Source organism: Equus przewalskii, chromosome 4 (genome assembly GCF_037783145.1).
Source record: "Equus przewalskii isolate Varuska chromosome 4, EquPr2, whole genome shotgun sequence".
In the NCBI taxonomy this organism is placed as follows: Eukaryota; Metazoa; Chordata; class Mammalia; order Perissodactyla; family Equidae; genus Equus; species Equus przewalskii.
Window position 1 is genome coordinate 85,433,006 of NC_091834.1, and position 21,740 is coordinate 85,454,745.

A 21,740-nucleotide genomic window follows, 5' to 3' on the forward strand; every position below is an offset into this window, starting at 1 on the left:
TCCTTGACATGTCTCTTGCTCTCTGACTCCGTATCCAATTTCACAACAACATATAATAGAATTCCATAACTGCTCATCACTTCCCTTGTTTATGAGCTCAGGCACCATCATCTCCCACCCGAGCCTCTGCAGTAGCCTTAAATTGGGTCTCTCTGCTTCCACCCTTGCAAAGGTCCCACCCTCACCCCAGAGCATTCTAATCACAGCAGCTTCAAGAGAAAGATCATGCCACTTCTCTTCTCAAAGCCCACCAATTCCTTTTCATCTCACTCAAAGCTAAATCCTTACAATAATCAATGCTCACACGATGTGACCATCCATTACCTTTCTCCTTCTCTCCCCATCACTCACTCCACTCCACCCAATCACCTACCTCCTTCTACCAGTCAAACCAGCCAAGGATGCTCCTACCTCACGGCCTCTGCATTTGCTATTCCCTCTGCTTAGAACACTCTTCCCCCCAATATCTATGGGGCTCTTTCTCTCACCTTCTTCAAATCTTTGCTCAAATACCACATTTTCAGTGAGGCCTTCTCTGAACGTTCTATTTACAGCTGAACCCCTCTCTTGCATTTTCTCCAAAGTGCTTACTGCCCTCTAACAGATTATATATTTTACTTATTTATTTGTTTTTAGTCTGTCTCTCCAATAGAATGTCAACTCCCTGACAGCAGGAAATTTTATTCTGCACACTACTGTATCACCATCACCTAGAACACGGTAGGCACTCAATAAAGATTTGATGAATCCAAAAACCATATTCTTAAAACAATACAGAATTATATTAATTCATCCATACACAGACCAGAAGGTTCAAGGCCTACAGAACGCTGAGTAATGGATGACTAAGAATACTGATCGTATATGATAATATGGCCCAGTTCTATCCATTAGAAATACAAGCCAAAAGTAATTTAAAATTGTCTATTAGTCACATAAAAATGTAAAAGAAAACAAGTGAAATTAATTTTAATTTAATTTAACCCAATACATCTAAAATATTATTTCATGTGACTCATACAAAAGTTAATAAAATATTTTACAGTCTTTTTTTCACACTAAGTCGCTGAGAGGTGGTGTGTATTTTATGCACAGCTCATCTCAACTGAGACGAGCCACATTTCAATTGTCATCAGTTATATATGGCCAGCGGCTATCATATTGGACAGCACAGATACATTCCAAAATTAAATAACCCCAATGTACTGGGAAACTTCTCGTATATTCATTACTTGTTTTTAACTTAGCATTCTAAAACAAGGCCCTTGTACAATCTCGTGGTTTCTGAGTTTTGTCAAAACAGTTTCAATGGATGTAACAAGAATAATAGCTTTCATTCTGAGAAACAATTTACATCAAGATAACTGGCTGAACTCTTTAAATTTCATTGAGATGTTTTGATTAGAAAGAAGGAATGCCGTTCTTTCCTAGTCTCTTCAATTAAGAAACAAAGTTAAATCCATGGAGAGTCTGTGTTCTTATCTGCATTAGCAGGAAAAAATCATCACTTACAAATAGAAAGAACTATTAAAATTCTGTTTCCACTAAACAAACCAGTATTTATTTCAAGTTAACCAAAACACATTCTGTGTTAAAAGACAATTTTTTTGTATAGATATGGTCGCATTTAAAAAACTCATAACAATTGCCTTACCAATAATTTTCATTTCATATTATAAAAGTGAAATAAAGCAACAAGGAAAATGCTTTTAAATTTTTAATACATAAATTTAAGTCTTCACTATGTTTCTTAAAAGCTAAAGTATTATGCATGGAAAATGTTTTCATTAAGTTTTTTTTTTTATCAACGTATTAATTTCTTCCAGAATGCCATTATTATAAATATTCACTTACTGGAATGATGGTAACTGTCATCATTATTCAACAAAAAAATTTAAAGAACCAGTTAAAATGCATAATATTTTAAAACTTTCAAGTTATATAACATGTTACTCTTTTTTTAAAGCAGTAAAACAAAGCTCACAGCAGCATCTACTTACTCAGACGTTACAAGGTGTTATCTATCATCTCCTATAAACCGGCAGGTTTGCGCTTCCATCATCAACGAGGCAGAGAAACTCCAGATGGTAAAGTACTCCATCTCTTCTAACCCTGAACAGTGTGAATAAGGTGCCTGTGTGAGAAAGAAAACTGGCGTTACAACCAAGACAGGACTCCCACCAGTGGACTGTCCAGATAGGGAATAACTTTAGTTTCTTCTTTTCTTTCTTTTTTTGTTTAAGTGAGGGCTCAGAACAAGTTAATTCATGGCCCTGGAGTTGTGGGTGACCTGAGATGACAATACTTGGTATTAAAATTGCCCTTCTGTTTTAAGAAATCTCTTTGGGAAGAAGCTTATATAGCACAATAAAATACACATCTTGTGCTAAATTTGATCCCTTTTTACCAGACTGACCCTTCAACAGATAGAAATCCTCCATCTCTAACCTTATCATTTATCCTATGAACTAAGACACTTCTGAAAGTGATAAGGGGAACTTTCAAAATATTTATTAACCAATAAACTGCTTTCATTATATTAGTTTCTGTTCTAAAGAAATAAAATTAATGTACATCCACTACATTCAAGAAAAAATCTGAAGGTTTACTAATGGCCTATAAACACTTAAAATGTCATAAGCAGATTGATTATTCTTGCTCGTATACTTTCATCTGTTTTTAAAATAGATTCTGTTTCTAATATAGTGTCACTGGTATTTTTTCTGGAAAAAAAAGGTTGATATGGTCTTATTTTTAATTTTTCACAAAGTTGCCACAATCGTTTTCAAAGTTTCCTTTTATGTTAAATAATCTGAAGTCACTGACATCTTCATGTGACTCTTCTGTATCAATATTATTTTTAACAAGAAAATGCTCTTTTCACAGCTGCTGAGAAGCCTGGTATGCTCAAGCAAATTCTGCTAAATAGAGGATATTCTCAATTCTATTTTTCTCCTACCAAAAATGTAAATATTTCGGTCTAAATATTTTCACAGATACTATCTTTTTGCCTGAATTGGTGTTCTTTTTTCCCACTCATGCCCCCTCCCATCCACTCACCACGACACACTGCAGCACACGTAGTTTTTTTCCCTGATGCAAACCCCATCATGTCACTTCCTAAAACTTTCCCGTGGCTTCCCACTGCTCCTAGGATATAACCCCAAATCTTAGCATGGCTCCAAAGCTATGCACCACAGGCCCCTTCCTCCCTCTCAGGCTACACTGGTCACATCTCAAATCCTCAAAGGTATGAGGTTTTCCCCGGTTCTGGCCTCTGCACGCTGGGTTTCCTGTGCTCAGACACTCTTCCTCTCAGTCGTGGGCACCTTTGGTTTCTGAGAGGTTTTCTAACGCCCCCAATCTAAAGTACACCATGGTCTTCTCTCTCTCAAAGTACTCTGCACTTTTCCAGTGAAGCATTCATCCAAATCTATATTTACTTATTCGTGTCTCCTAAGAAAGACTATCTTCTCCAGACAGTAAACCCTTCGTGCGCGTGTAGGATCATTCCTGCTGGATTCTCCCCTCCCTCATCATTCTTTACCCAGCACCTAGCTCGGTCCTTGGCACCTTGTGAACCTTCAATAAATATTTGGCAAATAAATGAATGAATGAAGGCCTGAGAAGGAGAGGATGAGTCAAAGGACAATCTAGTCATTTCAATCAACTTGTTCTCTGTGACCCAACATCTCACAATCCAAAATCCAACTACATCGGCCATTTTCCCTTCTATACAGGATGGTTCTCATCAGCCTATAAACAGTCTGTACCTTCTCCCAACCTGGAAGAGAGAAGGAAAGAGAGAGAAAGAAAAAGAAAAAGAGAAGAAAAAAAGGGGGAGAATGAGAGAAAAAGAAGGACCTTTCTCTTGACCCCCACATTCTGTAAATAAACTCCCCATTTCTCTAATCCAATTTTATAAGAATACTCAAAAGAGCTGTCTCTGTCAGCTCTCTCCAGTTCTTTCCTCCCACTCTCACCTGACCCCATTCTAATCAGACTTTTGTCCTCACTGCTCCACTGCAACTGAGCTTGTGAAAGCCACCGACGACTTCTATGTTGAACTATCCAATAGCCAGGTACCGAGGCAGGTACTTTAAACAAACTGTCTCATTCATTTAAACAGCTCATCACACCCACCCTATGAGGCAGGTACTACTGTCATCCCCAGAGAAAGGTTAGCTGAATTCATTCAAGGGCACTTGAGTAAAAGAGCAGCAGAGACCATTTCTAACAGTCAATTTCCACCTTGCTGTACCTCATCTGACTTAAGGACCTCTCAGTGGTATTTCACAGAGCTGATCACTTCCCTCCTTCTTTAAACACTGTCTTTGCTTGGTTTCCAGGACACCACATTCCCCTAACTCTCCCCCTACTTCACTGGACATTCCTTCCTAGGGCTCTCCTCGTTATCCCAACCACCCAGGGCTCTCAGTTCTCAATCTGGTTCTCTATCTCCCTCCCCTGGGTCATCTCAATGCGTCTCATCACTTTAAACACCACTGATAAGACCCTGAACCTGATCAGAGCCTGAACCTCTTCCCTGAACTCAAGGATCATATTTTCAGCTGCCTACTTGACGTCTCCCCCTTAGATGTTTAACAGACATTTCACACATAACGTCACCCCATGCCAAGCTCTTGGCTTCCCGCCCCCATGAGTGATGCTACTACAGAATTCTCCACCTCAGTGAATGATAGGTCAGTCCTCCAAGCCGTCCCTGACTTTTCTCTTTCCCTCACACCTCATACGCAATCCATCAGCAAATCCTGCTGGCTCTATCTTAAAGACATATCTAAATTCTACCTAGAGTTGTCCCTCAATATCCACGGGGGATTCGTTCCAGGACCCCCATGGATACCCAAATCTGTGGATGGCTCAAGCCCCCTTAGGCGCATCCGCAGATTCCACCAACCACATGGTCCGCGGCTGGTGGGACCCACAGATGCAGATGGCCGACTGTACTTCTCCCTACTGCCACCACCACTACTGCCATCTGAGCCTCCAGCCCCTCCATCTGCATTCCTGCAACAGCCTCCCAGCTGCTTCTTCCCTTGCCTCGCCACACAGCTTTCAAAACAAAAGGCCAGAGTCATATTGATTAAAACAAAAAAAATCAGATCATGCCACTTCTCTGCTCAAAACCTACTAATTGTCTCCTTTCTCATTCAGAGTAAAAGCCACCACAATGAACTACAAGGTCCATAAGCAGCCCCAGGTAACCTCTCTTGCTTCATCTGCTCCCTGTCTCTCCCTTGCTCACCGCACTCTCGTCCCACTGTCCCTCTTTGCTGCTCCCTGAGGATGTGGACACACTCATGCCCGGGTCTTCACACTTGCTGTTCCCTCTGCACAGAATGTGCTTCTTCACGGACATTTTCATGGCACGCTCCCTCGTCTACTTAGACCTTTACTCAAGTGTCCCCGTCAGGGAGGCTTCCCTGGCCGCTCTATTTCATACCGCACCTCATCACCACCATTCCCCTTTCTACTCCACTGACCCTGATTTACTTTTATTTGTTTATATTCATTCATATTACCCTCACCAGGTACCTCCCTCCCGCTTTATTCTCTTCCTCCTGTAGAATTTAAGTTCCTTAAGGGAGGAAATTTTTGTGTTGTTCAATACTGTATCCCTTCGGTGGCAAGAAAAACGCCTGGTCCCCAATATATATTTACTGAATAAATAAAAGGTTGAAAATAATATCACGGGTAGGCAATTTACTAAATCGCCAGACCCTACTATTCTTAACACAAAGCGCTTGGAGAGCACGGGCCATGCAGCTACAGTTAGATTTTGCCCAGGAACTTGCACACACCATCTTAATAGAATTTCATCGTTGATGACCATGTCTTCCACTGAAATTTTAGTTTTCCTATATTATATGAACGTTACTAACTTTAAGAGTTAAGTAGAACATTTTGAAATATGACAATGGGTCTCAATTATCAATACCAAACTCCCTCAATTAATACGGCAACTCCCCAACTGCGTCATCCCTTGGGGAGGTATGTGTTTATTTACGAATGCTTTGCCTGCGAGCACCGTCAGGACAGAGGCAGCCTGCAGCTCTCACTAGTGCGTTATCTGCTGCGCTATCTGTAGGAAGACCTTGCAGGCATGCAGGTGCTGAAACAGCATTAAGAAGAGTGACTGCCAGTCTAGTTGCGGCTGCTTTCTTTTACAAGGTTACACGGTTCTTCTCCAACTTCTCTGGCATTTATCTATGAATTGCTTTAACTCTCCCAAAGGCATTTCTCAGCCTACAGCCAAATGCTTTCAAGATCCTTTTCACAAGTCAGCCTGTCTTCCAAGACTTCCTGGCTCTCCCGGGCGGCACCGGCCTGCAAGACTTCCATCTCTCACCCCCGGACTCCAAGCCTTCACTTGTGGAGCTCTTAGTGGACTCAACATGAAAACATTTTATCAACGCAATATCTTTGTGTGCTGAACTAAATTTCACAGACAAAACTGGAGCAAGTTGAATTCTGATACCATTATTCTACTCTTGGACACTGTTAAACCTTGTCTCATTTCACCAAGAAATTCAAAACCGTTTGCATTATTTCCTAAATTATCATCAACCTATAATTTAATGAGAAACTATACACTTTCAGCATACATTATTAGTGCTTTTCTTAAGTTTCAATATAAAACAACACTGCTCAAATCAGGATAGATCCCAACATGCCTAAAACATATATATATAACCTAGTATAAAAATTCCACAAGGACTGTACGTATGGCCTTCATCAATAACATGGGAGGATGAGGAACTAACATTTAGAAAATACCTACTACGTGCCAGGCATTTTATCCACACAATCATATGTAATCCCTGTAACAGCCTTGTAGGGTAGCTATACAGCACCAGACTTCAAAACCCCCAAGACACCTCCAAAATCCCAGTACCACATCCTCTTGCAAGCTAGCTAGGTGTGACAGAGCCTTAAGAGGAAGAAATTCTGGGTCAGTTTTTACCAAAATGAGCAGCTAATAATTAATAGCTATATTAAAACTGTTGTATCTGGGAAATATGTAAAGATCAATCTGAAATCTACAGGACAGGCTAAAGTGTTTTTAAATTTTTCAGTTAACTCACCTTAGTAGGCCCAAGGGACACACTCATTCTTAAAAGAAATTGCATTATGATGATCATACTGAAGTTTTGCACGGAAAAGATGGATAATTCATTATATTTGACCCTCAAATATTTCAGGCAAAGGCTGTTTCCTCCACATCAGGTAAGTCGTGAAGTCTTAAATAACTATGTTATGAAAACATATTAATGAGCACAAGTTCCTTGGGGAAAAAAAAGATTCCATTGTTGTCCTTCACTCTGAAGTGAACTAGATTTCCAAATGGGCAAAAATACAAGGCCGGCTCTTAAAATTCCATGGAAAATGTTGTTTGCTTCCTTCAACGTTTAAAAGATTCGCATTAACCTACAAAATAAAATATCTCTAGGGCAGGCTAAGAGGACTTGAAGACGAACAGAATAAAATCCGCACCTAAGCAAAAACCAGACTGGCGACGCCTAATATTTTAGAGAAAACAACCATGAGTTTCTAAGCATAGTGTCTCTGTCACGACTTCAGAACAGCAGCGCGGGGCGCCCCGCACCCCGGCCCCGGCATCCCGGCCCCCGCGCCCCGGCCCCCGCACCCCGGCCCCGGCATCCAGGGCCCCCGCGCCGGCGCACGCACCTCCCAGCGCGGTCCCGCAGCCTCCGGAGACGCTGCCCCCTGCAGACCCTGATTCGCACGCGCTGCGCTCCCGGACCCTTTACATAACTGTGGTTAAAGATATTTTTCGCTAGGTTCTTTAAACAAAGATTCACGTGATAAATTTCTGCTCGACTTTAGTTCCAGGAAATGTTTGGTTTCTGCAGATGTTTATATGCTTCCGGTTGTCAGTACATGAAAACGATACAATTCTGTTTCTTTTTCTCACTTGAGCAAGTAGAAAACATAAAATCAAATATATCACCCGAATCTGCTCCACACCGACACATGGGGAGTACTCAATCCTTCAACCTCTTTTAGGTGAAGTTGGTTTTATTTTTTATAAAGTTATTTTACCTTTTGGCCTGAAATGTCTAAGATTAAGTGTTTTCAGAAGCAAGAAAAGCTGTAAAATGTAAAACGTACATTTTTTGATAGCCACATGAACAGAGCAAGTATCTACCCATCGGACCACAAAGGTCTAAAACATTAGTTATCAAACTTTTTTTTTAGTAGCAGAACCATTTTTGGGTTGGCAAACATATATGGAATCTAACACATAAAAAAATAAAAAGTGTATTGCATATATTTATTTTATAAGTTCAAACTTGTAATATTATAGTCAATGAGAATATGAGTTTTCCAATAGGTAAAAATTAGAAATTGAAGGTTATAAATGAAAGTTATAAACTTAGATTGGTCCCAGGAAACCCTTTATTTCTGTATTTTGTTTGGATGCACTGTGCAATGCCCACGTGAGACTTCCAACTACATGTTCTGAGCTACCTAATTACCAAAGGCCACACACAGCAGCCATCTACTCAGAAAGCAGCAGAAGAAAACACAGCATGCCGGCAGAGCAGTTTCAGGTGTTTCTCTTCGTGGGAAGAGCATTCCCAGGAGTCCCCATGGCCATCCAGGAGCTATTCTCCTTGGCACTCAGATGACAGCTCAGGTGCAAGGAAATGAGAATCACAGGGTGGGTGCAGAGTCATTCTCGTTTAGAAGAAGCCTTATGTCCCAAATAGAAACCAAGATCTCATATGATGGTCCCAGCCACCGCTTCCAGGACCCCATGAAGCTCATACTCCTCTCTGAAAAGTGCTCCCAGGGAAGTTCAGAGCTACTGCTTCTAACCAAGAATTTAGAGTTCATCTGTCGTTCTTCCCAGTCCAAATACGTTTACCAAATAAAGAGCACTTTTACCAAAGGCAATATTGCCTCGTAACATGGCTGACTTTCCACTTTTATCAGGAATCAGAGGAACTGAGTAGAAAGTTCATCCAAGGTCATATTTGTCCTTAGAGAATAAGAAATGGTTTTGTGAATTCTTTACCCACCTTCATGATTAAAAAAATAACAATCCTAGCATATCAAGTATAGAAAAGAACTTCCTCAACTTCATCAAAAAACCTATAACAAAATCATATTTAATGATTAAATAATGGAAGTATTTCATTTAAAAGCCAGGAAATGAGACCAAGATGACTAGGATCATCACTTCCACTCAATAACGTAGAAGTCCTAGTCAATGTAATACAAATATAGAAATAAGATAAAAATTTAAATGAAGTGACAAAACTGTCCTTATCTCCAAGTGATAATTATTTATATAGAGAATTATGAAGGAAAGCTATCATGCTAATAATAAGTACATCAATGTTGATAAATATAAGATCAATATACAAAAGTTAGTATAATTCCTATAAGCCAAAAAACACGACTTCGTAATTTTAATAGGAAAACCTACCATTCAAAATGTCAACTAAAAGCTATAAGCTTTCAAGCAATAAATCCAACAAAAAATCTTCAAGAGCTTTATGGAAAAAATTACAGAGCTGAGTAAATGGAAAAATATACCATGTTTGCGGAAGGACGACCTAACAAATATCCCTAAATTGAAATGGAACTCAACATGATTCTAATAAAACTCCCTTATAGGGTCTTTTATGGACCATGGTAAGTTGATCCTAAAATTCATAAGAAAAAAGAGCAAAGAATAGCTTTGACAAATTTGAGTAACAAAACAGTTAGGCAACTTGCCCTCCAAAATGTGAAGACTTCTTTTAAATCATGGTAAATAAAATGGTACAGATGAATGAAAAGCAACAGAGCACCCAGAAAAAAAAGACTCATGTATGTTTGGAAATTGTGATATAAACTAGCAGGAATACTACAAATCAGTGGGGAAAGGATGGAAAATTGATCAACAGTTCTGAGACATAGGTTAGCTGTAAGAAAATAAGGTTAAATCCATGTTTCACACCATGAGAAACATTTTTAGGCTAATAGTAAGACTTAACTGTGAAAATAAAACTTTTAGGGGAAAAACATCCTTGGGGTAGTGAAGGATTTTAAAAATAAGATGTAAAAAGTAGAAATTATAAAGTAAAAGACTGGTAAATATTATGTTAAAATTTTTTTAAATTATAAATAACAGAAGATTCTTTAAACAAAATGAAAAGCCAATCCATGGACTGGGAGAAGGTATTAATAACCAACAAAGTGCTAATTTACAGAATACATGAAGAACTCCTAAAAATCAATAAGTAAACAGAAACAAGTGAATTGAAAGAAAGAAAAAAATTGTGGGCAGCCAATTAGTAGAAAAGGAAATCTGAGTGGAAAATAAACATAAGATTTTCAAACTCAATACAATTGCAATTTAACACCACAATGAGGTACCATTTCACATCAGACTGGTAAAATACGATACAGTAATGAAAGAGAGTTGAACTGATACAACCACTATGGAGAGCAATTTGACAATATCTAATAAAGGTGAAGATGCTCATATCTACAGCCAAGCAGTTTCACTCCCAAATATGTACACTAGAGAAACTGGCACACGTACATAAGGAAGCATATATAAGAATGTTTGTTAGCACTGCTTAAATAGCAAAAAAGTGGCAACAACTCAAACATGAAGCAACAGGAGAATGGATAAACATATGGTGATACTATAGTCTTATAATGAAATACTATACTATTATATTTAAAAGAATCAGGGACAACTACAAATATCAAAGATAGATAAATGTTAAAAAAAAAAAAAAAACATCACCCACAATGTTAACTTCTGCACAGCATCAAAGAAATAATCAACAGAGTGAAAAAGGCAACCCACAGAATGGGAGGAAATATTTGCAAATATATATATATCTGATCAGAGGTTAATAGCCAAAATATATAAGGAAATTCTACAACTCAATAGCAAAAATCAAGTAACCCTCAATTAAAAAATGGGCAAAGGATCTGAATAGACTTTTGCCCAAAGAAGACATATAAATGGCCAACAAGTATATGAAAAGATGCTGAACATCACTAACCATGAGGCAAATGTAAATCAAAACCACAATGAAGTATTACCTCATACCTGTTGAGATGGCCATTATTTTAAGAAAAAAAAAAAAGGAAAGTGTTGGCAAGTATGTGGAAAAACTGGAATCCTCGTGCATTGTTGGTGGGAATGTAAAATGGTATAGCTGTTGTGGAGAACAGTACAGCAGCTCCTCAAAAGATTAAAAATAGAACTACTGAATGACCCAGGAATTTCACCTCTGGCTATTTATTTAAAAGAATTGAAATCAAGATCTCGTAGAGACATCTGCACTCCCATGTTCATTGCAGCATTATTCACAATAGCCAAGAGGTGGAAACAACCTAAATGTCCATGTACAGATGAATGGATAAAGAAAATGTGGTACATACATACAGTGGAATATTATTCAGCCACTAAAAGAAGGAAACCCTGTCACATGCGATAACAAGGATGAATCTTGAGAACATTACACTAAATAAAATAAGCCAATCACAGAAGTACAAATACTGCATGGCTCCATTTATGAGAAGTAGCTAGAGAAGTCAAACTCACAGAAGCAGAGAGCAGAATGGCAATGGCCAGAGGCTGGGAGGAGGGGAAACTGGGAGTTGCTGTTCAATGGGTATAGAAGTTTCAGTCATGTAAGATGAAAAAGTACAGGGGTTCAGTCAAGATGGCAGCATAGGTGGACTCTGAACTCACCTTCTCCCGCAGACACAACAAATTTACAAACTTCTTGGAACAATTACCCCTGAGAGAGAACTGAAAACTCGATAAAAAGAACCCCCACAACAAGGGACAGTGCTGACCGAGGTAGAAGAGGCAGAAATTCCTCTCTGGAGAGGAAAAAAAGCCACCCTTGCAAGCTGTGGTGCTTCACGACCAGCAGGGAGCAATCCCAACGTATGAAGCCTTCCCTGGAGGAGTGGGGGATCTGAGTGTCAGAGAGTTACCACTGTAAGCAGCTTTCGGACTCAGCACAACCAAGACGAGTGTCATAATATCTGGCTTTGCTGGCTATTAACTACAACAGGGAATACCCTCAAAAAAGCTATCGGATGCAAGGGGAAAAAAGCCTATTCTTAAAGAGCCCATGCAAATTCACCTGTTTCAGAAAGCAACCTAAAATCACCAGAAAGAAAGGTGCAGTGTCCTTTGGTGAAAAGAGACTCACCTGATAGGCTCTGGGTGCACCTCAGTGAGAGGTGAGACCTCTCCAGGGACTGACACCTTGGCGGCAGCCATTACTGTGACCCAGTACAGGTATGCTGACCCAGACACCGGCAGATGACACTGTACTTCTTCCCCTGGCCTGTTAGCCCAGGGTCTGCCCCATCCACTGAGTTAATCCAACCCAGCCAGGGCAGGCAGCCTGCCCTAGGGATTGGCCTCACTCAACAGCAAGCCCTCAGGCAACTTGTTGGTCCGTACAGGCAGAGTACCTGGAATTTCTGCAGCCAGGTGAGTGGGTCCCCCTCTGTGGGGCAGGGCATGTGCAAGAAGCATGTGGAGTGTGTGGGGTATTGGTGGAGTCCATGGGGCCTCTGCAGTGGGGCAACTAGGTCCACTTCAGTGGGTCAGGGTGTGTACATGGGGCAGGACTGTGTTGACAGGATGTGTGGCCCTGTGGACAGTGGGGTTTGTCAGCTGCAGCAGACTTATACTTCTCAAACAGCCACATAGGGGATCAGCCCCACCTTCCAATGCCTGAAACTACCGGGTGCTCCCATGCCTGGGGCTGGCCCCACTCAGCTGCAATCCTGAGAGAGCTGACAACAGCCTTGCAGGCTAGAGACCTACAGCAATTGTAAGCCCCTGAGCCTAGCAACCAGCCATGCTGGAGGCCTACTCACTTAACAGAAAAGCTACAACAGTAATGTGCTATTAGACCTTGCAGTCAACTGTGCTGGGGCTCCCCATGCCCCATAAAGTGACTGAAGGGTCCATAGCAGCCATGTGCAGCTCAGCATTACAACCGGCCAGCCAGGGGGACAGCCTAGCCTCCCCAGGCACCTGCAGCAAGAGCAACCCTGCCACAACAGAAGGACACATGTAGCCACACAGGGGTCACTTCTGGAACATTAGGAACTGGTGACAAGAGGGAAGCACACTGCTGGGCTTCATAAGGCATCTCTTACATAAGGCCACCTCTCCAAGATCTGGATATGTAGCTGTCCTACCTAATACACAGATATAAGCACAGAGAAAGAGGCAAAATGAGGAGACAGGAATACATTCCAAGTAATGGAACAAGACAAAATCCCAGAAAAAGAACTAAGCAAAACAGAAATAAACAATCTACTGACAAAGAGTTCAAACAAAAAGTAATAATGATGCTCACTGATCTTGGGAGAACAAGGGATGAACTCAGTGAGAACTTCAACCAACGACTGGAAAATATAAAAAAGAACCAACCAGAAATGAAAACTCTAGTACTGGAAATGAAAAATTCACTAGAGAAACTCAATAGCAGAGTAGATGATACAGAGGAAAAGATGAGCACACTGGAAGAAAGACTAGAGGAAATCACCCAAGCTGATCAAAGAAAAAAAAACTAAAAAGAATGAAGACAGGGGCCAGCCCTGTGGTGTAGTGGTTTAGTTCGTGCACTCCACTTCTGTGGCCTGGGGTTCACAGGTTTGGATCCGGGCATGGACCTAGCACCACTCATCAAGCCATGCTTTGGTGACATCCCACATAAAATAGAGGAAAACTGGAAAAGATGTTAGCTCAGGGCCAATCTTCCTCACACACAAAAGAAAGGTAAAAGAAAAGAAAAAGAAAAAGGACATTCTAAGCAACCTCTGGGACATCAAACACACTAACATCGGTATTATAGGAGTCCCAGAAGGAGAAGACAGACAAAGGGGCAGGGACTCTATTTGAAGAAATAATAGCTGAAAACTTTCCTAACCTAAGGAAGGAAACAGACATCCAAGTAGAGGAAGCACAGAGATCACCAAACAAGATAAACCCAAAGAGGCCCACACCAAGACACATTATAATTAAAGTGTCTAGAATTAAAGATAAAAGAGAGAACCCTAAAAGCCGCAAGACAAAGGCAACAAGTGACATACAAAGGAAACCCCATAAGGCTATCAGCTGACTTCTCATCAGAAACCTTATAAGCATGTTATATTTAAAGTGCTGAAAGGAAAAAACCTACAGCCAAGAATACTCTACTTGGCAACGTTATCATTCAGAATAGAAGGAGAGATAAAGAGTTTCCCAGACAAGCAAAAACTAAAGGAGTTTATCACCAAGAAATCAGCCTTACATGAAATGCTAAAGGGACTTATTTAAGTGCAAAAGAGAAGACCACAGATAGGAATAAGATACTTATCAAAAAAGAAAAAAGCACAATAAAATCACTGGTAAAGACATATATACAGGAAAAGTAGCAGATCAACCACTTATGAAGATAAAAGACAAAAGTACTAAAACTATCTATTTCCAGGATAAGAGGGTAACAGATACACACAAACAAAGAAGGAGGTTGGATATGATCTCAAAAACATAAAATGTGTGAGGAGGGCAGTAAAAGAGTAGAGCTTTCAACAAGACATCAAACTAAAGAGACCATCAACTTAACATAGACTGCTATATATGTAGGTATTATATATGAACCTCATGGTGATCACAAACCATAAACCTATAATAAACACATGAAAAATTAAGAGAAAGGAATCCAAATATAATACTAAAGAAAGCTATCAAGTCACAAGGGAAGAGAGCAAGAGAAGAAAAGAACAGAGAAGAACTACTAAAACACCCAGAAAAAAAGCAACAAAATGGCAATAAATACATACTTACCAGTAGCTACTTTAAATGTCAATGGACTAAATGTTCCAATCAAAAGGGACAGAGAGGCAAATTGGATAAAAAACCAAGATCTATATATACACTGCATACAAGAGACACATTTCAGACCTAAAGACACTCGCAAACTGAAAGTGAAGGGATGGAAAAAGATACTCCGTGTAAACGGCAATGAAAAGAAAGCTGTGGGAGTAATACTTACATCAGACAAAATAGACTTTAAAACAAAAACTGTAACAATAGACAAAGAAGGGCACCACATAATGAGAAAGGGAAAAATCCAACAAGAGGATATTACACTTGTAAATATCTATGCACCCAACACAGAAGCACCTAAACATATAAAGCAATTATTAACAGACATAAAAGGAGAAATAGACAGTGACACAATAATAGTAGGGGACTTTAACACTCCACTTACACCCATGGACAGATCATCCAGACAGAAGATTAATAAGGAAACAGCAGCCTTAAACGACACATTAGACCAGATGGGCCTAGTAGATATATTATAGAACATTCCACTCAAAAACCACAGAATGCACATTCGTTTCAAATGCACATGGAGCACTCTCCAGGAGAGATCACATATTAGGCTACCAAACAAGTCTCAAGAAATTTAAGAAGACTGAAATAATACCAGGCATCTTTTCTGACCACGATGGTATGCAACTAGAAATCAACTACAGAAAGGAAATCAGAAAAGCCACAAACATGTGGAGAGTAAACAAAATGCTACTGAACAACGACTGAGTCAATGAAGAAATCAAAGGAGAAGTCAAAAAATACCTGGACATAAATGAAAATGAAAATAAGACATGCCAAAATTTATGGGATATAGCAAAAGTGGTTCTAAGAGGTAAGTTTATAGCAATACAGGCCTACCTCAACAAACAAGAAAAATCTCAAATAAACAATCTAACAGTGTACCCAAAGGAACTGAGAAAAGAAGAACAAAGCCCCAAATCAGTAGAAGGAAGGAAATAATAAAAACCAGAGGAGAAATAAGTGGAATAGAGACTATAAAAACAATAGGAAAAAGATCAATGAAACAGAGAGCTGGTTCTTTGAAAAGATAAACAAAATTGACAAACCCTTAGTTTGTCACCAAGAAAAAAAGAGAGAAGACTCAAATAAATAAAATTACATATCAAAGAGGAGAAATTACACCGGACACCTCAGAAATACAAAAGATTATAAGAGAATACTATGAAAAGCTATACGCCAACAAACTAGATAATCTAGAAGAAATGGATAAATTCTTAGAATCATACAACTTCTAAAACTGAATCAAGAAGAAATAACAGAATTTGAATAGACCACTCACCAGTAAGGAGATTGAAACAGTAATCAAAAACTTCCCAAAAAAATAAAAGTCCAGGACCAGGTGGCTTCCCTGGTGTATTCTACAAAACATTCAAAGAAGACTTAAAACCTGTCCTTCTCAAACTCTTCCAAAAAAGTGAAGAGGAGAGGAAGCTTCCTAACTCATTCTATGAATCCAACATTACCCTGATACCAAAACCAGACAACAATACAAAAAGAGAAAACTACAGGCCAATATCACTGATAAACATTGATGCAAAAATCCTCAATAGAATACTAGCAAATTGAATACAATACATTAAAGAGATCATACACCATGATCAAGTGGGATTTATTTCAGGGATGCAGGGATGGTTCAATATCCGCAAATCAATCAATGTGATATACTACATTAACATAATGAAGAATAAAAATGACATGATCATCTCAACAGATGCAGAGAAAGCATCTGACAAGATATAGTATCCATTTATGATGATAATTCTGACTAAAATGGGTATAGAAGGAAAGTACCTCAACATAATAAAGGCCATATATGACAAACCCACAGCTAATATCAACAGAGAAAAACTGAAAGCTATCCTTCTAAAAACAAGAACCAGACGAGGATGCCCACTTTCACCACTCTTATTTAACACATATTGGAAGCCTTCACCCAAAGCAATCAGGCAAGAAAAAGGAATAAAAGGGATCCAAACTGGAAAGGAAGAAGTGAAACTGTCACTATTTGAAGATGACATGATTTTACATGTAGAAAACCCCAAAAGAATCCACCAAAAAAATTTAAGAAATAATAATGAATACAATACAGTTGCAGAATACAAAATCAACATACAAAAATCGGTTACATTTCTATACACTAACAACAAAGTAGTAGAAAGAGAAATTAAGAATGCAATCCCATTTACAATTAGAACAAAAAGAAAAAATATCTAGGAATAAACTTAACCAAAGAGGTGAAAGATCCATACACTGAAAACTATAAAACATTGTTGAAATAAATTGAGGAAGATGCAAAGAAATGGAAAGATATCCCATGCTCTTGGATTGTAAGAATTAACATAGTTAAAGAGTCCATACTCCCTAAAGCAATCTACAGATTCAATGAAATCCCTATGAAAGCTCCAACGTTTTCCACAGAAATAGAACAAAGAATCCTAAAATTTACATAGAACAACAAAAGACCCCAAACAACCAAAGGAATCTTGAGAAAAAAGAACAAAGCTGGAGGTATTACACTCCCTGATTTCAAAATATACAACAAAGCAACAGTAACCAAAACAGCATGGTACTGGCACAAAAACAGATACACAGATCAATGGAACAGAACTGAGAGGCCACAAATAAACCCACACATCTGTGGACAGCTAATTTTTGACAAAGGAGCCAAGAATATACAATGGAGAAAGGAAAGTCTCTTCAATAAATGGTGTTGGGAAAACTGGACAGCCACATGCAAAAGAATGAAAGTAGACAGTTATCTTTCACCATACACAAAAATTAACTCAAAATGGATTAAAGACTTGAGTGTAAGACCCGAAACCATAAAAATTCTAGAAGAAAACATAGGCAGTACACTCTTAGATACCGGTCTTAGCAGCATATTTTCAAGTACCATGTCTGACTGGGCAAGGGAAACAATAGAAAAAATAAACAAATGGGACTACATCAAACTAAAAAGCTTCTGCACAGCAAAGGAAACATCAATAAAACAAAAAGACAACCTAACAATTTGGAGAAAATATTTGCAAACTATATATCTGATAAGGGGTTAATACGCAAAATATATAAAGAAGTCATACATCTCAACAACAAAAAAACTAATCACCCAATTAAAAAACAGGCAAAAGATCTGAACAGACATTTCTCCAAAGAAGATATACAGATGGTCAAGAGGCATATGAAAGGATGTTCAACATCACTAACTATCAGGGAAATGCAAATCGAAACTCTACAACGAGATATCACCTCACTCCCGTCAGAATGGCTATAATTAACAAGAGAGGAAATAAGTGTTGGAGAGGATGTGGAGAGAAGGGAACTCTTATACACTGCTGGTGGGAGTACAAACTGGGGTAGCCACTATGACAGGAAAACAGTATGGAGATTCCTCAAAATGTTAAGAATACAACTACCATATGATCCAGCTATTCCACTGCTGGGCATTTATCCAAAGAACATGAGAACATGAATGCGTAAAGATACATGCACCCCTATGTTCATCGCAGCATTATTCACAATAGCCAAGACTTGGAAGCAACCTAGGTGTCCATCAAGAGATGAATGGATAAAGAAGCTGTGGTATATATACACAATGGACTACTACTCATTCATAAAAAACAATGAAATCTGGCCATTTGTGACAACGGGGATGGGCCCTGAGGGTATTATGCTAAGCGAAATTGTCAGAATTAACTACTATATGATCTCACTCATAAATAGAAGGTAAAAACAACAAACAATCACACAGAGACAGAGAATGGATTGGTGGTTGCCAGAGGGGAACGTGGGAGGGAGGAGGGCGAAAGCGGCAACAGGGCACATGCGTGTGGTGATGAGACAATCAGTCTCTCGGTGGTGAACATGATGTAATCTACATAGAAATCGAAATATAATGATGTGCACCTGAAATTTATATAATGTTATAAACCAATGTTACCTCAATTAAAAAAAAAAGATGAAATCCATGCACAATAGTATTAAACTCCCAATCAACAATACGAAAACCATGTCTTTGTTTTTGTGGTTTTTCATTTCTTTGCGTCCAGGATATACATCGGCTTTCTGAAACCACTGCAGAGTTGTGAATAATGCATGAAATAAAACTTTAAAAAACCCCTGTTCAAAGAAAATAAAAAGTACTAGAGATCTGCTGTGCAAAACTGTGCATATAGTTATCAATAATGTACTGCACATGTAGAAATTTGTTAAGGAGGAAGATATCATGTTATGTGTTTTTTACCACAATAAAGAAAAAAACAGGTGAAAAAAGTTGAAGAAGACTACAGACAGGAACATATTTATATAAAGTTTGAGATCATAAAATAATGTTATATACACAATGCGACAGGTGTATACAAAGGCAGTAAAAGTATAAAATGTGTGTGGAATTGTAAACACTAAATTCAGGATAGTGGTTTCTACTAAGGACCAAGAGGGGCGAAAGAGATCCAAAAACGCTAAACAGGAAGCTTCTCTTTTGTCTACGACATTTTATTACTTAAAAAAAAATGAAAGGAAATAATATAAAACTGATGGTGAGTTTTTGATAGTTTAGTCTATTTTTCCTTATGTCCGACATATTTTATTACAGAAATAAATTTTTTAGAACCTAATACTAACACTATTTTTTCCCTTCCTAACAAAGGGGTGTGTTTCATCTTCTCTGATAACAAAAGTTTCCATCAATCCTCAGTGGGGGAAGGACGGGCCCCAAATTCTAGCAAAATTGACTTTGTGTGTGTGTCCACTCTTTCAGAAGAAGATCCATAGATTTCATCAGAGGGGTTTGTGACTTACACGAAAATGTTAAGAACCGTGAACATAACTGATGATATTTGCCATTTTGCCTTAGGTGACAATAAAAAACCAGAAGCAAATCTGAATTAAAATCTATCGACACATTTTAATCTTTTTCTCAGTCCTGATTTCCTGTTTCTGTGCCATTTTGTTTTACATATTTTTGCTGTAGAGTTGCCTCAAACCCTCTCTGAAAAAAGGCAAACTATCAGCAAAAGAAAGAAACATCTTTTAACAAACAAATCCCAAATCCATGTAAGTAAACACAAAATAGAAGAATCAGCTGAAATAAGCATAAACACGGACACAGCAGCCCTGGGATCAGGTGTCAAGAGAATCAGTCCCATTATTTACTTAAATGGGAAAAGCTACAGAGGGGATTCCATCACTGGACGGGCTATGTTGGGGTTCTCATCTTTTTTGGCCACATACACACACAGAAAGATTCCCCTAAGGAATATGACAGTAACAACAGGAGCGTGTGAGAATCTTGGGGTGGGAAGGACATCGTTGATAAAACAAATTCCCCCCGATGATTCTGCTACACTTTCCCCCACCCCACAGCCAAAGCCCCCGATCCCTGCCCCAGCTGAGATCAGTGAGTTAGAGTTATTCTTTTTTTTAGTTTGTTAAACATTTAACAGTTTATTGAGTACCTACTATGTCACTATCAGCAAGTGAATATTTTTATTCTTCTGCACAGTTGGAGCTTTTGGGCAAATTTTACTGGGACCTGGGTTAGCGGGCAAGCCTTAAAACTTAAAAGATAAGTGAATAGATAGTAAGAGATTTATCTCCCCAGAGGTATGTGTTTACGTTTCCGAAGTGTGATGAAACCGGGGCCATGGAGATATTCCAAGGGTTATAAACTCAGAGTCTCTCGTCTTAGGTTATGCTGTAAGTAACAATCGCCCTGCCCCAGAAACCTGGGTGTACTTTCAGGATAGTATGACTAAATACAGATATTAAAAACTAATCGGTCATCAGGTACTATGTTAGTGTCTAAGGACACAACTGTGAACAAGAGAAAGCTCTTGTAGTCAATCGTGGTGCTGACAAGTAATAACCTATTACAACACGCTAAGGCAAGTCCACGACAGAAGATGCACAGGGACCCGTGAGAGATCGGAGAATCTAAACCGAGACTGGAAGGATGAGGAGCTAGCCAGATGCCTTTGTCTGCAAGTAAGAGAAAATCCCAAACCAACCAAGCTTCGTTATCTTCACTTAACAAGAAATCCCAAGGAAGATGGCTCAATCATGCCAGCCAGGGCACCAGTCCCATCTGTCTTTCTACTCTTTCAAGCGTGGCGACTGGCGCTTGGACAACCTCCCTTCATGCCTGCCTGCACGACGGCTGGAGCTTGGCTCACAGTGGCCAGAACTACCCATGTAACTCTTTTTCCTCAAGGAGGAAAACCTTTCTCCAAGCCCCCCCAGCAGACTCCTGTTTATGTCCCACGGGCCAGAACTGGGTCTCATGCTCTTGCTCAAACTAGTGCAATGTCATGAAGAACGGAACCTTCAAGACAGTCAGAGGCTGAGGCCCAAGCCTGCTTTCCCCCAAAACACACGAACATGCAAAGAAGACTGGATTTTTGAACAAAATTGAAGTTCTATTAGAAAAGAAGGAGTGGTGAAAGGTCACAGGGAAAGCAGCCGGGAGGGTGTGCCACGGTCATTAAGGTAATATTTCCCTTTTGTAGGATACTACGTTGGACCAACAGGAAAAACAAAGAAATAAGAGACCACCTTGTTCTTACGCAACTGCATACACATATTTAAATTTGTAAATTTTAATAGGGAAAAACTAAAATTAAATGAAACTAAGGTAGTAGGAACTAAGTATTTCCGGGCTGGGAGATCACAGAATAATGGACGGAGAGCAGGTTGTGAACAAACCAGAGGCAATTCTGAAAGAAGAGAATTACAAAATGACAGAGAGGTTGACTGACGTTTAAAAGCACAAAGATAAATATTTAGGGGGGGAGGAGAGTGTGTGTTTAGCTGTAAGAGACTCAGGGGC

At 39.2% G+C, this 21,740-nt stretch overlaps 1 long non-coding RNA gene across 2 annotated transcripts in view; it reads right to left on the reverse strand.

The window, feature by feature from the left end:
- Window positions 1–21,740, reverse strand: part of LOC103546453 (uncharacterized) — a 76,911-nt gene that overhangs the window by 20,631 nt on the left and 34,540 nt on the right. For both annotated transcript variants that reach the window (XR_011539575.1, XR_011539574.1), the window contains exon 3: window positions 2,001–2,134. This is a non-coding gene — a long non-coding RNA (uncharacterized lncRNA). The remainder of the gene's footprint in view (window positions 1–2,000; window positions 2,135–21,740) is intronic.